Source organism: Danio aesculapii, chromosome 9 (genome assembly GCF_903798145.1).
Source record: "Danio aesculapii chromosome 9, fDanAes4.1, whole genome shotgun sequence".
NCBI classification, from domain to species: Eukaryota; Metazoa; Chordata; class Actinopteri; order Cypriniformes; family Danionidae; genus Danio; species Danio aesculapii.
Genome location: NC_079443.1, coordinates 20178709 through 20200461, shown reverse-complemented (window position 1 = coordinate 20200461; position 21753 = coordinate 20178709). Strand labels below are relative to the sequence as shown.

At 38.2% G+C, this 21753-nt stretch overlaps 1 protein-coding gene across 1 annotated transcript in view; it reads right to left on the bottom strand.

The window, feature by feature from the left end:
• The window catches only part of igsf3 (immunoglobulin superfamily, member 3), a 332749-nt gene that overhangs the window by 110624 nt on the left and 200372 nt on the right, over positions 1-21753 (bottom strand). The gene's annotated exons all lie outside the window — the stretch shown is intronic.

Sequence of the window (21753 nt, the reverse complement as noted above, 5' to 3'; positions counted from 1 at the left end):
TATGCAATTATTGATCCTCAGAATTTGTAATACCCAAACAGCTAGTAGAAAAAAGTAGGCATACTGAGTATGTGTGCGTATAGCCCCGACTACACCACTGATATATATATATATATATATATATATATATATATATATATATATATATATATATATATATACATACATACACACACACACACACACACACACACGCACACACACACACACAACAGTTCTGTCTGGTTCTCAAATCTGATTGGCTGATAGCCGTAAGATATTACTCATACAGCCTCTTCACCATTGTGTATTACTCTGCCCACACGAGTGGCAAGTAGAGGACTACAGTTTGACAAATATTGCAGCTGTTGAACAACAATGTACTTTTGAGGCATTTTAGGCAAAAATTTCATTGTTAAGATTGCACCTACGCAGTTTATTTATAAGTACCTATTTTAGATATTCATAATTTCAGCAACACATCGTGTTGGCATCCTTCAGCCTGTCATACTGAGTGGAGCAAAGACGGTTGACATTGTCCATCCACAAGATGGCGACAGAGGCCGCATAATAAGCCCTTAGAAGAGAAAAATAGTGTAATTTCTAACTAAAGATAATCAAATCATTATTAAACTTTTGTATGGTGTAGTGCTGTTTTTTATACCATTATAACTGTAGTGTATTAAGTGACTCACGTAGCAGGAATGTATGTATTTTGTGTTTTTGCCACTCATGTATTTTTGCCACTCTTTGTATAACCCTGAGTTACTTTTTGGTTGGCCATCTGTTTGTTTCTAAAGAGTCTACGGTTTTCATTACTGCAGACTAGTTCAGTAAAAAGAAAGAAAGAAGAAATGCCTGCATGTGCCTAAAGTTTTTCCTTATCACAAACACAACAGTAATCTGGTAGTGTTTGCGTTGCTTTGCCATTTTTTGAGTTAATTACTGTGATATTCCTGATTGCAACAGAGACATACTGGGAATTCTCTGTAGCCTGATGACATTTCATGCCGTTCAGCCATATAATCTTAAAATGTCAGCAAAATCACTTGTTTTGTCATCACTTTAGACATCATGCAGGAGAATAATTCAAACACTAGCTCTAAAATGATGTTGGTGAATCAGTAACGACTTCTGCTGTTCTGACGTCGACTGCAGATGTAAAGGAATGACGGAAGAAAGTAGTATATACACGATTATGCCATCGAACTGTTGTATAAATTATAATACAAACTGTTGTATGGCTGAAAAGAAATGTAATATAAACTATTGTATGGCTGTATATCGTCACTGATGGGACACTAAGGCAATTTAGTTTGAATCGGCCTGCGGCCTCGTGCCAACACACGCCTCCCACCAGTGCCGATTTATCACAGTGCTACGAGTGTGATATTGCTCATAAATTTTTACGTTTGTAAACTAAACTCAATAATTCTTAAATTCTTAAACTAAATTCTTAAAATAATAATCGTATTATAGTTTAGTCACTTTAATAAAATAGCTTTATTCTTTATTCTAGTAAAATCTTTTGGATTTTTTGTATTAAAAACTTTCAGTTTAATGTATTTTGTTTGCTGTACATCACACACATTTTATTTAAGTTGTATTGCAATTAACAGAAGCCATCTGCAAGATTTACTTTACAATAACAAAGTAACACAAAACCAACGATAGCAACATTGGCTCAATATTGCAACATCATGTTCCAAAATGTGTCAGACTGCAATGCAAGAACACAGTGTATCTGCAGCATTGCCACGAGGGAAGCTACAGGTGTAACAGAGAAAATCAGTTCAAATCAATATGTTTATACAGTAGAAGCTTTAAGGCATGGCTGTTTAAATATTAATGCATCAGAGCACTATGAGGGTTTGCGAGAGCACATATTGAGTATGCGTTTGTCTACATGGCTTAGTATTTCAACTCTTATAGGTTTTTGTATATAGTTGTTACCTTTCTATAGTGTACAGTGCCATAGGCTCACATACAGTAGTAAACAACTTGCTGCAGATGCACATGTTTGCGTGAAGCTGAGGAAGCATGAAAACAGAACAGACCTGTGACTGCAGATAAGCCAAACACAGATTTTGCTTTTCATGGACAGCTTGCTACGTAAACGTGCCACCCGAACCCACGCTCGGCAGCGAGGCTTTCCAGCGCATCCCTGACACCATGCTTCAATTCCTTAGCACACGACATGATATTCTGCATCCCATTACCGCTAGATATCTTTGTGTGGCGCTAGTATTGATTAGCAGCAGACAGATCTTCAGCCAGGGGGAAACATCACGTCAGCACCCTGCTCTGACATCACCATGCTAGAAATATGTTTTCATAACAAACCAAAAATGGAGGAAATAAACCTGTGTGACATCTCGCAAAACTGCAGCCACAACATTTATCTGAGCGAGGCGCTGACAGCTGCCAGTGGCTCAAGTTTCTTTTATTCCAGGACAATGGAAAATCCTAAATATAGAAGGCCTTCGGCGAAATAAAAGCAACTTTATACCGTAGTTATTTTAACTTGACTATGTGCAGATGAGAAACTATTTAAAGTCCATCTAGAGGCACTAATTTTAGCCCATAAAACTCATCTCTGAATCCAAATGACACATTGAATTCACAGATAAATTTGCATATGGTTTGTTTTTAAGCATATTTTGAGCATTCAGACATAAAAATAACACTTTAAAAAATAAAAACCAGGTGGAAAATAAAATAAAATAAAATAAAGTTTCTGTATAACTTCTGTAACACCTTGACCTCATTTAGTATTTGCAGAATCATGAATATGCTAAATATTCAACGCCTCCACTCAACTACAACTTTTACTCGCTCAACTAGACAAAGCCAAGTAGTAATATTGGCTTAATTCAGCCACCCATTTATGAACCAGAAACTGATCTTAAAGAGGAGGAAAAGCTAATTATACATCAGAATTGTATTTTATTTAATCAATTGAGTCATTTAACAGTACTTGATTTCAATATCCTTTACCTGGGCTCTATTATCAAACAGTTAGCATGTCTTGCTAATGTTACACAAATCTATTCTCATTTATATAAAAAATGTACCTTGTGAAAATCAACATCCTAATGTAAATAAATCAGTGGAAAGCACATATTAATTTGAATATAATGTTCTGGCACAGACCAATTCGCTTCATAACGCCTAAATGTATTATTTTTGTTTTTGCCAGTATGGTATTAGTTTTATTTTATTTGGTGACTCCCAAGGTGCCAGTAGACATTGACTTGCATTTTATGAAAAATCTTCTTCTGTGAAAAAAACACACATTTTGTTTGACCTATGGAAGAGTAAAGTAAAACATTTTCATCAAAATTTTATCAAATATTTAATAAAACATTAACTAAATAATAAAACTAATTTAACTATCTTTTTAAGAATGCAAAATTCCAGATGCGGAACATGCGGATAAATCACGCTAGTCGCTCGTAAATAGAGGCGTGAACATTTGAGTTTACTCGCTTCAATCGCGCGTCAAATTCACTACAGAACAGACATTCGCGTCATGGGCAGAGCTTCGTCTGTCTGGTGACTCTAGCTTCGTTGCTGAATGGCTAACATGGATTTTATTGAGAAAATAACTGTGTTTATGTGCTTTATGAAGGCTGAAAAACAGCGCAGATTCGTTCAGAGCCGTGTCTGAGTCTACTAGATCCTTTCAGAGGTGCACCCAGCTCTGTGAGCTCATAAACTCCTCCAGAAACTTAACCTGGGTGATGGAAGCTTTCAGCGGTGCTTCTGACTAAGCCGAGCCCAGTTTGATGAACTGTTGTCAGTGTAGGCAGGAGGATTTTCCCCCGGGACACCAACAACAGGCGCTACGTCATAACCATGCCCCCACAAGAGCAAGCTCCTGATTGGTTAACACGGCGTGAATGTCCGCTGAAGTTTTATATATTTAAACTAGAATTTTTATATATTTGGACTAGAAACAAGACAAAACATCTAAGTAAGAAAATAATTTTTTTCAGTGTGTACATTGGTTGACATAAGAATTTAAATTTGGGTTGTATTTAAGCAAACATATATACAAATCTGGCAACTAATAACAACTGAACTACATAATGTCTGGATTTTAAATCACTGTCCCAATCCAGGGCTGACTTTGGGCCAAGAGGAGAGGCGTGGTAATGTAATACTGCTGGCAGCATGATATAAGGTACATCTGGTGTTCCTGTACATTGTCACCTCTTCTGTGAATTCAGCATTGCATGACTCCACCACTGAAGCAGGTCCAATTGTAAATGCATCCAGCCAGTGCACATAATGAAATGTTCCTGCTGCTCTGAGCATCTTGTCACCTTGGTGAAAAGGCCTTGGGAGTGCCAGAGGTAAACACAAGTGCATGTACCTGGCAGAGGATGGCTAGACAACAGTCCAGATGAAGAATATCCAATCAAGAGCAAATTATTCAAGCATTAAAGAGACATTATTGGCTGTCAGTCTGAGACTGGAATGCAGTCCTGATGTTTAATGTACATGCAAGCAGATTATGTAAGAAACACCAAGGTTATGGGTTAGTTCTGAAGGAAATGCATTGATTGCTAAAACACATACCTTGAAATGTAAATAAACCCACTGATTTGAATAAAAAGAGATGCACAGCTAATAAAATGTAAAAAAATGTCTTATTATTATGGTCAATCATGTTATGGCTTAAATGTTGTAAATTCTAAAATTCTGATACAGATGAAATACAAATTATTAACAAATCGAATTTCAAATAAGCACAGTGGCTCAGTGGTTAGCACTGTCACCTCACAGCAAGACAGTCACTGCATCAAGTCCCCCACATGTCCAAAGACGGTCGCTATAGATGAATTGAATAAACTAAATTGGCTGTAGTGTATGAGTGTCTGAAAGAGTGTGTATGGGAGTTTCCCAATACTGGGTTGTGGCTAGAAGGGCATCCGCTGTGTCAAACACATGCCAAAATAGTTGGTGGTTCATTCTGCTGTGGCGACACCTGAAATAAAACTAAGCTGAAGGAAAATGAATGAATGAATGAATGATATACTCTACTGTTCTTCAATGTTTTCTATAGAATTATCAAATGCTCACCAAGGCTGTATAATTAATCAAAAAAGCACATTTTTTGTTTGTTTTTTACAATTTAAAATAAAATGTCATATCTGAAGGTATTTGTAGGAAGGTAAATTATCATATGCATTTATTTATATGGCAAAGAAGGTCCATACAGATTCCAAAGACAGATACTTATAAGAACAGGACCTGGTTAATATGTCTGAGTACTTTGGGGGGTTTACGATGTGGTCATGTTAATTGGTCAGTTTGTGTGTCTCAGTATTTGGGCTTTTGGTATTTGTATTCAGTATTTGGTCACATGCATGGTTTCCGCTACATTCATTCTTCCATGGTGGGGCGCCACGCCAAGATTTATCCCGCCACGGCTACATTACAGCTTCTCATTCAAAACATTCTATTTTTTTTAATAGCGCGTGATAATCGCACCAAATTGTATTAAAAGGTAAGTGAATTATAACAGTGCTAACTTTTCTGTAACCGTAGTAGTGCTGTGCTTCATTTGTTTAACCCTTTAAGGTAACGTGCTGACTGTAACAGGTGCGTGATGCGTGAGGCCAACAAACATGACGTATAGCCGTTTTACTTTATTTCAGGATGCATTAATACCGGAGGCATTCATAAATATTCCTAGCAAATCTAATAAATGATGGAGACATACTCATTACATAAACGCACTAAACCGCACCTCAGCAGTGTTTATTTGAGAGCGCACAAGAAGATCTGCGTGTTCTTAAAGCGGCTTATATTTGAGGGGGGCGTGCAAGAGTTTTGTGCACGAGCAGAAAAAAGCGCCGCGCAAGCAAAGAGATCCGCATGCTCGTAGGCTATTACATAAATGCGCTCACGACATTCGTCATTGAAATAACGCCACAGGTAGCTGGTAGATCTGTGTAAAAAAGGCCTGCCGCCACAGCTGGAAAAAAATCCTAGAGGAAACACTGACATGATCAAGCAAGTTACAAAATAGGTGGTAAACTTTGCCCTGCCTCTTTTCCTGCTCTGCTCCTCGTTTGCTCTGCAGTCTATATTCTCTGACTCTACTGCTATCAGGCTCTCTTTGGGGCCTAGTCTCTTTGTCTCCCTACCCTGTCTCTCCCTCTCTTTCAGGTAACTTTAATTACATTTAAGCTCAGTACAATTAACATCATATTTTTATCATTTCATGTTTATACAGTTATTTATAACGAATTCAGTTGTGACCATAGCAAATAATTGTCATTAAACCATTTCATTTTCAAGTATTCTGTGATGTACTTTTAATTTAACATCAACACTCCATATTGCTGTCATGGTCGGGCCTTGAACCCGGGTCTCTGGTGTGGAGACTGGTGTGAGTACCACTGAGCCTCAAGTCAACTTAGATTCTTCTCAAAAATGAGGTAGCAAAACAGACAACTTAAGTTCTTCTCAGAATGAGGAATACAAAATATTCTAACAGTATAATAAACATGTAAAGAAAACTCCACGAGGGGAGAAAACAAATAGAAATGAAGGCAACCAGCAACAGGAAAATAAAACAGTCTTCCTAGAGGTAGCTCAGGACATCAAGGGAACGCAAGACAAGTTCAACAGGGATGACTCAAAAACCGAGTGAGAAACACAGACAAAGTGACAACTTAAATACACAGGCTGGAACAAGTCACAGGTGATCAAAATTAAAGTAAACGAGGACACACAAGGAAGTAGAAAGGTAGAGGGGAAACATGGGGACCTCTAGAGGAATGGAGACAAAGTGCAGGATGGTGACAATTGCAATACAATACAATCACAAAGTAGCAACACTCTCCCACATTTTTAGCTATTAATGCTGCCCTTATTTACGATTTTGGGAGATTGCAGAAGGATGGTTTGATTACAAATGCACCGTTTTTCACCACCATACTGATAAGTTTTAAGCATTTGGCATAACTACAGTTCAAACCGCTGTAGTTAAAAACCCATTCTTTATTTATTTTAAAATGTAATTAATTCTTGTGGCAATGTTGAATTTGTAGCATTATTATTTCAGTCTCAAGTGTAAAATGCTTCAGAAATCATTGGAGTATGCTCATTTGAAAACAGAGAACAGTATAACTGTCAATTTTTTTATTCATTTAATGCATGCTTGCTGAATTAGCATCATAGCTTCGCTTGGAAAACTTTCGAACAGTAGTGTAATATCAACCAAAAATCAAGAAAAAAATAAAATAAACCACTTGAAAATTCTCAGTTACTGTGCATTTTCTATTTTATAGTTATATGTTTGAGTAATTTATTTTTTACCCTGTAAACTGATGACATTTTTTCAACATTTTAAATGAAAATGTTGACATTTATAGCTCTTTTTTCTTACATAAAATAACCAAAAGGGCAACACGGTGGCGCAATAGGTAGTGCTGTCGTCTCACAGCAAGAAGATAACCGGTTTGAGCCTCGGCTGGGTCAGTTGGCGTTTCTGTGTGGAGTTTGCATGTTCTCTCAGCGTTTGCATGGGATTCTTCCGGGTGCTCCGGTTTCCCCAAAGACATGCGGTACAGGTAAATTGGGTAAGCTAAAATTGTCCTTAGTGTATGTGTGTGAATGAGAGTGTATGTGTGTTCCCCAGAGATGGGATGCAGCTAAAAGGGCATCCGCTGTGTTAAACATATGCTGGATAAATTGGCGGTTCATTCCGCTGTGGCGACCCCAGATTAATAAAGGGACGAAGCCGAAAAGAAAATGAACGAATCAATGAAAATAACCAAAAATGTGCCATGTTTTCAGATGTTTTATTATATTACTTAAAGAGAACACAATACCAATGTTTAGAAGATCTTTAGAAGGCTTACGTAATCACCATTTGGAGGAATAATTCAGATTTTCAATCATAACAAATCAAAGCATTTATTACTCTGACCAATTGTCATTTTCAAAATAAAAAAGCTAAACTAAGCCAAAACCCATATCTAATGAATCCAGAGCGATTGAGTATTTAGGTTTCTCTTCATTTTTCTATACAACAGCTGTATGTAGTGTATAGAAGTGCATATAATGAATGTAAACCCCATTCCCACACGCTCTATATTAAACATTAAGCACTCTCAGCTCAATGCAACACTTATTAAAGATTCTTACTTAAAATCAGAACAAAATGAAGCTACCCGCACCCAAAAAAGCCAGATTCAGCCTAAGACCAAGTTACAAACTATAAAATTTGCAACCAAGTTCAGTTGAGCCACTTGATGACATTATAATCCTCTTTTATAAAGGTGTATCTTTTTTCTCGTTTTTAAGCAGAGAGCTACATAAAAGCCTTTATGAATCCATCAGCCTGCCTGTCTCTCAGTGCGAACAGCCCTGAATAAATGAAAACCTACTGTAGCAGTAAGCTTCGAGTGAACGGCCTCGTGCGTCTACTCCTTCCACATTACTGTGAAAATGAATCCTCCGGCTTTCAGGAGTTGGTTTACAGTACCTGCTCGCGCTTTGAGGCCATCTGCGCACGATGAGGACTCAATTATTCAACTTCATGTTTGCTCACACATTATCGCTGCTGAGCTGAAGCGCACGAGCCACACAAAAGGTACACGCCACTAATGAAACAACAGCGAGCGGGTGGGGTGTAGAGGCGCCTTATATAAAACTAATGAAATGGGAGAAAAAGACTGCATGACGAGGAGATGAGTGACGGCAGACGGCAGCGATGCAAATGAAACGAGGGGAAAGAAATGAAAGAAACTGAGGAAAGACGCCACTGTTTAACAGCAGGTTGCTTCTGCGGCGCTTTGAAGAATCACAGATGTTAGACACAAAGGCGGAAAGCGAGAAGAAAAGAACAAAATAAGGCTGAGAGAGCGAGGTGGCGGGCCTCCGCTGGGCTTTTTAATAAGAAAGACCACGGTGTCTCTCACACCCCAACGAACAAGCTCGCGGAGCACAACAAAGGTGGGGAGACACGAGGAAAGGACGGCCGGGATAAAAATAGAGGGAATTTACCATTCGGGCATCTCTGATTATTCTAGCACTCATATGTTAGAGTAGATGCTGGTGTAGGAGTGTGAAAGAGAGCGAATGCTTGTGGAGGAGTGTGAGTGTGTGTTCTTATGTAGGCGAGGGCCTGAGGGACGATATTCACTATACTGTACATCCACATATACACCTCCAGATTCATCACTGACTTCATGTTAGCATGATGCAAGTAATGGGAAAACTTAATAAGGATGCTATATGCTAGCATACACGCATGCTAAACAAACAGTGAGCCTACGGTCTCCAGAGGACACGCAATCGATACATACATATCAGATATCATATTCTACAGAAATGAGTTCGTTACCATAACAACTCCTCAACAAGGTCCCATGGAAACAGCTAGCTGTTTCCATGCCAACATTAAATCCTCAACTTGTAAAGGCATGAGGATATTGATGGCATCAAACTGCCGGCGCTCAGAGTTAAGTCACCAAATCAGGCCTAAAGCGCAAGGCTTGTGCTAATCTCATGCAATTAGCATTCAGCTCACACCTAGGATTGACAAAAAAAGATACTCAGTCCTTGATGATTGTATAACACTACTGTAATTTGACCCCAAGCTCAAACTGAAATATTAATCATCATATCTATATGGGAAAAGAAGGCAAGGTAGGAGAAGGCGGTATCAACAAAAACTACACTGTCAAAAATATTATAAAAATCAAGCAGCTTAAAATTATTTAGTAATTAGGTTCAAATATATTCTATGTTCATTCAATTTCTGATCAAACCAACTTTTAAAAGATTGTAGCCTAATGTTGGCTCTATTTGTGTTTTTTTTTTGTCCAGTCAACATATTCAGCAATTCTGATTGTTGAGTGGATTTGAAAATAACCCTTCATTGACTTCGTTTACATGGACGTCAGTAATCAAATTGTTTGCCTTAATCTGAATAAGACAATAATATTATTAAGGTGTTTACAAGAGTTGCTTTTTGAATGTTCCTTTCATGATCTCGTTTTACATGTTGTGGCACATAATTCGATTAACATCATTGTGTCACCAAGCTATCCGCATTTCCTTCAGTTTCATGTAATTTCGGGTGTTTCAGTTTTAATTTGTTGACTTTAACTGCAGTTTGGCACTTTCACTTTCATTCGAGAACATTTTATGCATGCCCCTCGTGACAAACGAGATATAGGATGCGAGTATGAACTGTTGGGAGAGTGTTGTTTTAATGGAATTTTAATGGAAAACACATTTCGCAGTGTATGTGTCTGTGGTCTTCACTCACTAGGTAGGTGCAAAGAATAGTGGCAAATAGCCGTGTGTGTGTGTGTGTGTGTGTGTGTGTGTGTGTGTGTGTGTGTGGACTATCCAGTCGCAAAACACAGCAAAAAGTCCTACATGATGTTAATAGTTTGATTACGGTGTTTACATGTCTGTACTACACTTCAATAATGCGACTAAAATCGGCATACTCCGATTTCTGTTTATTTTGATTATGACTCTTAAGCAGAGTATTGTCTTAATCATATTAAAATCGGATTATGGTGTCCATGTAAACGTACTCATTGAATGTTTTAAAGTAAATTTTAAGGAAATAAAATGATATTTCTCCTTAACTAATCCCAAGTAAGAATATACTGTTTTTAAGATATATTTGCTCTTCCAACATTTAGTCATATTTACAGTGCAGGCCATTTTATATGGTATATTTTATTAAACAGTTCATTGAAGTATTTTAAAAATTAAGGGTATGCAAGCTTGATGGAGGAAAACCAAAAGACAAGATTATTCATAATAAATAGATTAGAAATCAGCTCATCACATTACATAACACTTAAATTTAAAAGATTAAAAGCTTGAAAAAGTTATACATTATAAATACTACTGGATGAACCATGATCAAAGATGTAAACAGCTAGCATATGAATACCTCCAATTTAAATAAATTATTGATTAAATTGCAATGTTGCTTGGCAACAGTAAAGAATCTATACCATGACATCAAATAAAATAAAACATTCCTAATAAATTGAAAAAAAAAAAAAAACATTTCATTTCTAAGCTCACCAAAATGTCTGGTATGAGTCCAATTGTTCTCTCATTGGTCAGAGTAAACATGTTCTTCAGTGTATAACAAAGAGCCTTTATCAACATTTTGTTTAAGACATAATACATATAAAAATAAATAAGTAAACAATAACAAAAAAAACTACCGGCAGCTCACAAATAACGGTGCAAGAGTTTGTGATTGGGACGGTATACCTACAAAAAGATACACAAAGGGTTCATATCATTCCCTTAAAGGTACATGATGTTATCTAGAAAGTACAAAAGTACACCTCTTGACATTTTAGGCAATATTATATACCTTTGTGGTACCATTAGGCATAGGCCGGTATAACATTTTAACGGTTTGATAACCTTGGATAAAAATATCACGGTTTCAGGGTATCACGGTATTGTGATTACTGCTCTAAAATATATTCTTTTTAAATGTTTTGGTAAAAAACAACTAAAGAACCCCGTTAAAGAACAATGCATTTTATTTTTTAAAAGATTTATAATATTTTGGAACAGTAAACATGCCAGGCTAAATAAATGAAATGACTAACTTCTGCTGACTTCATTAGTTTCAAAAACACTGATTTCTTTACAATTTAAAACAGCATTTTTGGATATCTTTTTCTGTTGGAGATACTGTTGTCCTAAAAAACAAACAAGAAAAAATGTAAATATAAAATCTTACACATACCTTAGGAACGGTATTACAGAAAATGTTGGTGATTTTAAAACCTTGACTTTTCCAAACTGCGGTATACCTTGAAAATGGTTATCGTCCCATCCCTAGCTACCATATAGACCCTTCAGGTGCAAATGTGTGTGTTTTGAAAGTTACCATCTCAGTGACAAGCTCTCGTACCTGTATTACTGAGACTGTATTGTCATTTACTTGACCATCCAATACATACCATCTAATGCAATTGTTTCAAACAAACAAAAATATGAATATAAAGTCACTGTGCTAAACTTTTCAACATCAAAAGTTTTAAAATCATAGATGAAGGTCCCATTATGCAACTATGAAGCATGAATAAATGGAAAACACCTGTGAACTACAAAACACAGCAAACTGTTAATTAACAGTTTTATTTACAGCGTGAGTCATCTGTCAGGGTGATTTGCAGGAAATTTGCATTACAGCTTCTGTTAGCTTTAGCTATCTGTTGTGACACATATATGCTGTAGATATAAATCCATCATTTACACTCTAATTGATAATGCTACGGACAACATATTTAGTATTGAATTAGGTCACACTGCCATTTGTTGAATTTAAGTTACATTACAACTAATTCTCATTAGATTATAAGTAGATTGTTAGGTTGGGGTTGGGTTAGTGTAAGTTGACATGCACTTGCAAAGTTTCTTATAGTCAGTTAAATGTCTGTTGAAGGAGCAGTATAAACATATATTAAGCAGACAGTCTACTAATACTCAAATGGACCATCAAAATAAAATGTTCCTTGAATTATGATACCTATTTGTTTACTGGTCTGTTTCTGCAGGTCAAGTTACATCGTCAGCTCAACCAAACCACTCTGAGGTCTGTTTTTAATCAATCAAGGCCACCTCGTTCAGGCAATCTCAGATGATTGTTTTCATGTAAATCTGAAGATAATGACCTTGTTCAAATATGCTTAAAGTGAACAAAGGTGGGGTGACGCAGTGGCGCAGTAGGTAGTGCTGTCGCCTCACAGCAAGAAGGTCGCTGGTTCGAGCCTCGGCTGGATTAGTTGGCATTTCTGTGTGGAGTTTGCATGTTCTCCCTGCGTTCGTGTGGCTTTCCTCTGGGTGCTCTGGTTTCCCCCACAGTCTAAAGACATGCGGTTCAGGTGAATTTCGAAGGCTAAATTGTCCATAGTGTGTATGGTTGTTTCCCAGAGATGGGTTGCGGCTGGAAGGGCATCCGCTGTGTAAAACATGTGCTGGATAAGTTGGCGGTTCATTCCGCTGTGGCGACCCCAGATTAATAAAGGGACTAAGCCGAAAAGAAAATGAATGAATGAACAAAGGTGGAAAACACAACAGGTTCTGAATCAAACGCTACAGAAACACCACTGACCCCAAGCTCAAATTGAAATATTCATCATCATATCTATACTGGAAAAAGAAGGCAAGATAGGAGTAGGCAGTACTGTACAAACAAAAATAAAATCAGACTGGTAATTAGTTCCATAGATATTCCATAGATATTCTTATGGTACCATAGATATTCAAAAATCAGACTGGTAATTAGTTCCATAGATATTCCATAGATATTCTTATGGTACCATAGATATTCAAAAATCAGACTGGTAATTAGTTCCATAGATATTCCATAGATATTCTTATGGTACCATAGATATTCAAAAATCAGACTGGTAATTAGATCCATAGATATTCTATAGATATTATTATGATTCCATAGATATTCAAAAATCAGACAGGTAATTCGTTCCATACATAGCAAAACACAACAGGTTCTGAATCAAACACTACAAAAAACACCACACTGAAGCCTAGAGTAAAATGTCTTATTTACTCATACTGATGGGGTTATGAGGGTGACAAAAAGATTAAAAAAAACTTTACCATAGCTTTCAACTCTGTGTAAGATAAGTGAAATTCCTCTTTAGAAATGCATTCTTAGCATTCTTATGCATTATTAGCATAACTAATAAAAATTCTAAGTTGACATTTCTGATCCCTGACGCCAAGCATGTCAGACTCCATTTTCAGACCTTGCGACCTCTATCTGGACGGGTTTAGGTGTGATGCCAGGGGCACAATCTCAAAAATGACATGCAGCCCTGCAGGGCAAGAGGAAGATTCCAGATCCTGCTAGTGTTTGGGTTGAGATCTCTGTTCAGACCATTCATATCCCACTGGTCTGCACCATGTATCCACTTAAATACTATCAGAGGAGCAAAACCCACTAAAGTGTGCAGCTGAACCTTGTTAAATTTGATGTGAATTCCCTGACCTGAACAGATGGCATCTCTCAGGTGCCCCAAAGGCTCCTTCTTAAGCCAGATGCCCGCTTAACAACCCGAAACAACAGTCAGAGAAGTGTTTGGAAAAACTTACCAACTCACACTTGTGAGTCTGTTACTCTCACCACACAGAAAAAAAACAACAGGGGTGATCAATTAAACGACTCTTACCTCGTCACAAACCGCCTCATTTCTGGCAGAAAACCAAAGAGAATCTTGCTCAAATAAAAGCAGACACTGTGAACATGTACACAGGCACAATTTGGCATCTGTTTGTGGTGTTTGCAATACAGAAGTTTGCATTTGCCAAGAAAAGAAACTGACAAAAATACTAGATGAATAATAAATAAAAACAGAATATCATTTCATTCACTAAAAAAGAGGTCCTTAGTGATTTTTCAAAAGATGACGAGTGAAAACTCGGTTAGTGGGTCACTTGCTCAATAGGCAAACCTATAATTCCCTGAGAGTCCTGGTTTTAGGTGTAAATGAGCTAGCACTTTACTCACAAAAACGTTTCAGTGCATAAAAACAAGCAACCTGCATACGTTTCAGAGGTTAACACGAGGGGTAACTTGCACCCACTTATCGGCAACTGCAATTCAATTTGCCGTGCAGATGAGTGAAGACGAATTCTGAAGAGTGAGTGCTGATCCCTCCTGGTGCTCCAGCAAATGAACTACTCTCTGCTAACCCAGTCTCCATTACAATATCAAACAGCCGCTCTGCCAAGTGAAGCCTGACAATTAACATAATCCAGCAGTCAATGCAAATGCACACAAGTTACGGATTCATTTAACAATTAGAGGAATGGAAGAAGGTTAAGCGGGGAACACCTTACTCCACTAAATAATGCAACAGCATCCTCAAAACATTATATGAAAGGGAACGATACTTAATAGAAAAGAGAAGCCGATCAAATGAAGTCTATAATGGACATGAGGGAAGTTGGAGGGCATTTCACTCTGCTGCTGTGAAGAGAGTGACACACTTACCGTAACAATCCATAGCTATGGCTTTGTTCCAAACTGTAGTGGGCTGCCTCACTGTATACTGACTACACAGACAGAATGTCATAATGTAATCTCGAAAATCACTGAATAGTTAGAATCTCCATACGTGATGCTGGAAATAAATCCGAGATTTGATGCATGATTGATTCCAATAGAGTTCAACGGTCAGGTTCTGGAAAGTATAAACCTACCACACATTTTCTCCTTGGGGCAATTAATTTTTTAAAACAACTTAGCTACTGCTATTTCATTAAGTATATTCTTTTGATGAAGCCATCAACTGGCATTATTTTATTGGATCATTATTGGTTGAAGGCAGAATTCTATGCTGGCCGATTAAAGGGATAGTTCATAGTTCACTCTTCACTTATTTGAGTTTTACTGTTCTGTTGACCACAAGAAGATATACTGAAGAAAGCTGAAAACCTATAATCATTGACTTCTAAAGTATTTGCTATTTTTTTCCTATTTTGGCTACATGATTCCAACATTCTTCAAAATATCGTCTTTTGTGTTCAACAGAAGACAAACAAAAAACACAAACTGGTTTAGAACAAGTCATGGGTGAGTAACTTTGCTGAAAAAATAGCACATGCTGCTGAGGTAAGTTTTGATGTTGATATGCTGGTCTTGCTGGTTTCGATGCTGGTTTTGCTGGTCTCTATGCTGGTCTTGCTGGTTTCAGTGCTGGTCTCAATGCTGGTACCAAATACCAGCATTGAGACCAGCAAAACTTGCATTTAAACCAGCAAGACCAGCATCAAGACCAGCATTGAAACCAGCAAGACCAGCATACCAGCATCAAACCATACCTTAGCAGCATATGCTGGTTTATTCAGCAGGGAAATGATGATCTATCCCTTTAGTTCAATTCCGATACCAATATTGGCATACAGCACTGCCTAGTTTTTTTCTGGATCAAATAAATTTTACTGAACATAGATTGAATTCCTTTAACATTCAACATTACAACATTTTAAGAGAGGCACTAGTTAAGATAGATGATTTCTGCTATTAGATATTTATTTTAACATCAACTTGTTTTTACATATAATACGACATATTGGCTTTGTTCTGCAATGCGGGAGTTCGCTTATTTTCTCCACATTTCACCTAATCTGCTCCTGGATCATTAACTACATGGCTCAGGAGATTGGTTGCTGTCACCTCAGCAGCCCTCATCAGTTTAAACGCTCTGCGTCATTTTACGCTGTTAAACATCGGTGCGCTTTCAGAGACCCTCCTCCACCCCAGCTCCAACCTGTGTTTAGAACTGCTACGGGGGTTGCATATGTATTTTGTTGGCAGCAGCAGCATATTATATTCTCAGACGGCATGTCTGTGAATATACTGGCAGTAGCAGGTCTTGGTACTTGCTCTGCCATAATTATCAAAGCAGCAGCAGCAGAGTAGCAAATCTCCAAATACAACACCAAATACATCAACATTGTCATATACATTACCATACTAAACCCAGAGAGTGTTCAAGACAAAAGTGTGTTCATGAATACACATAAAAAGAATAACATGATAAGAAAATATCAGTTTGAACCATCAAGCAGTGTAACAAGTGTTTTTAATGTCAAAAATCAATAGAAATGAATGAGACCAGAAGTCTCAAGCTAAAAAGATTCCATTGACTGCGTCAGCTCGCACTTGAAGAATAAGGTTAATATATTTTAACATAGAAATAAACTTATCAAATAAAGCCAGTGCTGTTGCCAGGCTAAAGTATATGGAAATCATATATTTTTATGCCAAAAAAAACCTGACTCCTTAAAGTGCAGTCGCTTCTCAGTGAACTATGACTGTGTGTAGTAAATGCTGAATGTGAAAAACACATTCAATAACACGGTTTTACTCCAAACTCACTTCATAACTTCAGTCTTGTGTTTGAAATAAACCCTTCTGTGAGCCGATTCCATAGTTGTGATTATTAGACACACTGCATCAATGAAAGCTGTTTAATCTTCTGTTTACAATGCAATGCTATGAGGATTTTCTGAGTTTCTTCAAGTTTGGAGTTTCTGCACAAGAGCACCCTCTGGCCCTACTTTCCTTGACAATATGTGCATATTGCAGGTATTTTCAATTGTGCAGTTTCAATTCGACTAATTGCCCAGGCATAGTGAGCATACCTGCCAACATTTGTCTCTGAAAATCCGGGAGAGGTGTTCGGGGGTGAGGTGTCTAAATAACACTGATGAGAACCGGGTTAGTAACTGCACTGTGCTGTTAGTAACTGTACTGTGGAGCGGGTTAGCCGCTGCAATCAGATACCATACTAAAGTTGGCAACCTGGGGGTGTTACAGACTGTACCAAAACAGTCAGGGGGGTTGGGTGGTGAAATTATGGGAGTTTTCCGGGAGAAATAATAAAACGGGAGGGTGGCGTGAGATGAGTATGAAATACAGAAGTCTCCCAGGAAAATGAGTTTTGATGAGTATGCAAAGAAATTCAATCAAAGAGGAGGGTGCTAAACACATTCAATATGGTGAGTCCTGCAAAATGTTGCTGATATGAGCACAAGTAGAGCCAATGTGTGGAACAGTCTACAAAACCTACTGATGTGCTGATGTTAGCTGACTGTCCGCTTGGTGTCTCATGGCCAAATTTGAGCAAATAAAGACAAACAAACGATGGCATGTTTATAGTAAACCTGCCTGGATGGGTTTGGGGCACTTATCAGCTGGTCTAGCTAAAACAGTGAGAAAATTTTAAAGATCAATCGTAGAAAAAGACATAAAATAATCTTATTCTAGGTTTTTTTTAGCTGTTCTCATACGCTGACAGCAGCACACAAAGGTTTGAAACTAGCGTCAACAAAGCGTTTCTTCAACCTCCAGTTTTTGGGCTGCCCTGACTCAATTCAATCCCATTATCTACAAAATTTCCTTCTATTTTTAGTTTTTCTTCCTTGTGCCCTCTTTCATAGGGTGAGCAGTCCTCCCTCTGGTCAGCGTTTTAAGTGCAATCAAGCTGCTGAGAGCCAAATAATAGTCAATGTGTGACTGAAGGAGACAGAGACACTGAGAGAGGTGAGTAGATAGACGGGGACAGAAGAGATTTAAAGAGGTCGTCAGAACAACAACTTTACACCCCTCACTCGGTGGGAGAGCTGCAATTCACTGTCACATCAAAAGCACAGTGGAAAGAGTGAGTAAGAGAGGGAGAAAACGGTACATCTTTTCACTCTCAGTCTCTCGTTCTCTGTGACAGACGCAAAGACACCAAATCAGACTGTCTGTCAGCACAGGGCTGCAGCAGACTCTTATTTATTTAATCTCTTTCAATTCAACCTTGTCTCCTCGTCCTTTCCTCTCTGCCCCACCTGCTCTCTCTCTACTGTACAGCTATTCAAACAGACATTCACATTGGCCTCTTTGTGTTCAACGCACAGTTCAATTAAAAAGCTTTAGGATGTCATTGGGCACACAGATGTGAATGGAAAAGGAGACAGAAAAGCTTTATGTTTTGCTATGCACCGATACTGTCTGTGCGTCCTATCGCACAACCTCTACATGCACACGGCTAAATAAGAAGAGAACTGCAATCGAGGATGGAGAAGATGAAGGTCAAGCAGTTGTGATAAATGTAATGCAAGGGGTCTTTGTTGGTCCTCTTGTTTCTCCTGCTTTGATGCGTTTCATTACGGGTTTAACTCATAGAAAGCACTGATTAAAGGACCTCTTGAATATAAGAGCGACATAATTGGTTTGCACCAAGGCTATCTTTGTTGCCAGATTTGCGATTTCAGCCAATCACCTGAGGTGTATGTGTCATGTGACTCATTAATAGCTGCAGGAATATGATGTCATGACAACACTGTCACAAATAAACATTTCATAGTGTCATTAGCGGTGTCTCATTTTACAGGCTGCATCCTCCGAAGGATGCAGGTTTCAAAGGTGAGTCCTTCGAAATCCACACAAGCGTTTTGAAATGAGACGATCTAGCCTACAGAAGACAGATCTAGTCATCTAGCAACCGTAACAGCTGCCATTAATAAGCAGTAATAAAATGTGTAATAACTTTTTTTTTCCAAAGTGATTTTAAAACTTATTTTGAGCGATCTAAAGGCAAAGCAAGGTTTGCAGAAGCTGGAAATATATTTCCTTAGATCCATACATGTACACATAAAAGTGTAAACTTTCTATAAAATGCACACTTTTAAGTAAGAGATGTCATCCTCTTTTTGTTTATTACCATGTTTTTAAATATCCAAGAAAAATAAATCCTAATTCATAGATGTAATCCAGGGTTTTCTTTTAAAAACGTTCTTCCGTTATCAGCGCGCAATGAATCTTTGGACAACTGGTTTGTAAATAATGCAATATTTAATTTAGTAATGAAAAATAAATCATTAACAAAGTGTGAAAATACAATTATTAAGCGCATTATAAATGTGGATGTAAATCAGGAATAGAGCATTTGTAGCTGTAGTTATAAACTGCTTACTAACGTCTATTAATGTAGAGTTAATGCTTAACAGATAATGAATTCACTATTTGCTAATGCTTAATAAAGGGTTCATAGTGTGTAGTTATTATAAAGTGTTACCAAAGTATCATTTCAAAGCTGTCCAAATGTGACTCTTTATACGCATCAAGCTGACGACTGGAAGTTCGAAGCATCCTGCTTACGCATACATGCAAAGCATAATGGATAACTTCTATGAAAATGGTTTTTAGAAACATTTTTAGATGAATATAATGAACAAAAAAGGTTTCGAAAAATTACTCTGTAACAAGTCTAATTTTCAAGTGACAGTAAATGGATGAACACAGCATGATGATCTAGTTACAGCATCTACCAGCCGAGACCACGCTAACCAGCAAAACCTTGACCCCTTGACAACCGAGAACAGCTCGAGGACAAACCAGATAATGATCAAACTAGCACACAGACAATAAAGAACACATACTTAGACACACAAAAGCGAATACTGTGATCGAGCTCATGTACTCATGGCACAACACAATCTTCAAAATTAACACCATGGAGAATCAGTCTTAAGAGGGAAAGGAGACCCGTATGAATCAGGTTCAAGAGCTCTCAATTCATAACAGGCATTGAAAAAAAAAAAAAAAACTCCAAACCACTGGAGTCATTAGTCACTATCCAGTGATCTATGCGCAATCACACAAGGCTTTCCGGAAGCCTGCTCCCAGTATAAGAGCGCTGGGAGCGTTTGGAAGTGCCTTCATGCCGTCATTAAACCACCCTGCCCAGGGGAAGACATCAGTATGCCAGACTCAAATGAGATCTGCTCTCAAAACCAGCCATCGCTTTCTCCCATCGCTCTCTGGAAGGTTGAAAATACCGTCTTAAAGAGCTGAATATTCAGCTGAATTCCCCAGAGAGGAAAGGCACAACTGCTGTCTTAAACTCGGACATTAAGGGATCATTCTGTTGAGATTGTGCCACCCTCAGTAGAAAAACACACACACACAAGCACAAAAATTGATACACACCAAGCTCAAGTGCAAACCCACTCGAGTCGACGCTTACCGCTTATTCAGGAGTTCAAACACTCAATCTTGAACATTTCAAGAATACCTAATGACTCTCCAGAGCCGCGAGGAGGGTAGAATAACTCGCTTTACATTTTTAGACTCCTATCAAGCCTGAATCGCTGCCTATTTCTCAGAGATATAAATACACTCTACTCTGTTTAGACAGTAAATGTCATTTCCATCTGCTTGCAAAAGAAATAAAGCTCTAGGTTGATTGTGAGCAACTGTAAGATGTGTTACCCTCTTCAGTCTTTACTGTTTGCATTGCCTAAATGAAGTCTTGCTATCTCTAAAGATGAATTAGCAATGAGGGAAAAAGAGCTATATGATATACACTCACCGGCTACTTTATTACTGTCCAACTGCTCGTTAAGGCAAATTTCTAATCAGCCAATCACATGGCAGCAACTCAATGCATTTAGGCATGTAGACATGGCCAAGATGATCTGCTGCAGTTGAAACCGAGCAACAGAATGAGGATAGAAAGGTGATTTAAGTGACTTTAAACGTGGCATGGTTATTGGTGCCAGACACGTGGCTGGTCTGAGTATTTCAGAAACTGCTGATCTACTGGGATTTTCATGCACAACCATCTCTAGGGTTTACAGAGAATGGTCAGAAAAACAGAAAATATCTAGTGAGCGGCAGTTCTGTGGGCACAAATGCCTTGTTGATGCCAGAGGTCAGGGGAGAATGGTCAGACTGGTTCCAGCTAATAGAAAGGCAACAGTAACTCAAACAGCCACACGTTACAACCGAGGTATGTAGAAGAGCATCTCTGAATGCACAACATGTCCAACCTTGAGGTGGAGGACAACACCGGGTACCACTCCTGTCAGCTAAGAACAGGAAACTGAGGCTACAATTCCCACAGGCTCACCAAAATTGGAACAATAGAAGATTAGAAAAGCATTGCCTGGTCTGATGAGTCACGATTTCTGCCGCAAAATTTGAATGGTAAGGTCGGAATTTGATGTCAACACCATAAAAGCATAGATGCATCCTGCCTTGAATCAACAGCTCAAGCTGGTAGTGGTGGTGTAATGGTGTGGGGGATATTTTCTTGGCACACTTTGGGCACATTAGTACCAATTGAGCATCGCGTCAACACCACAGCCTACCCGAGTATTGTTGCTGACCATGTCCATCTCTTTATGACCACAGTGTACCCATCTATTGATGGCTACTTACAGCAAGAT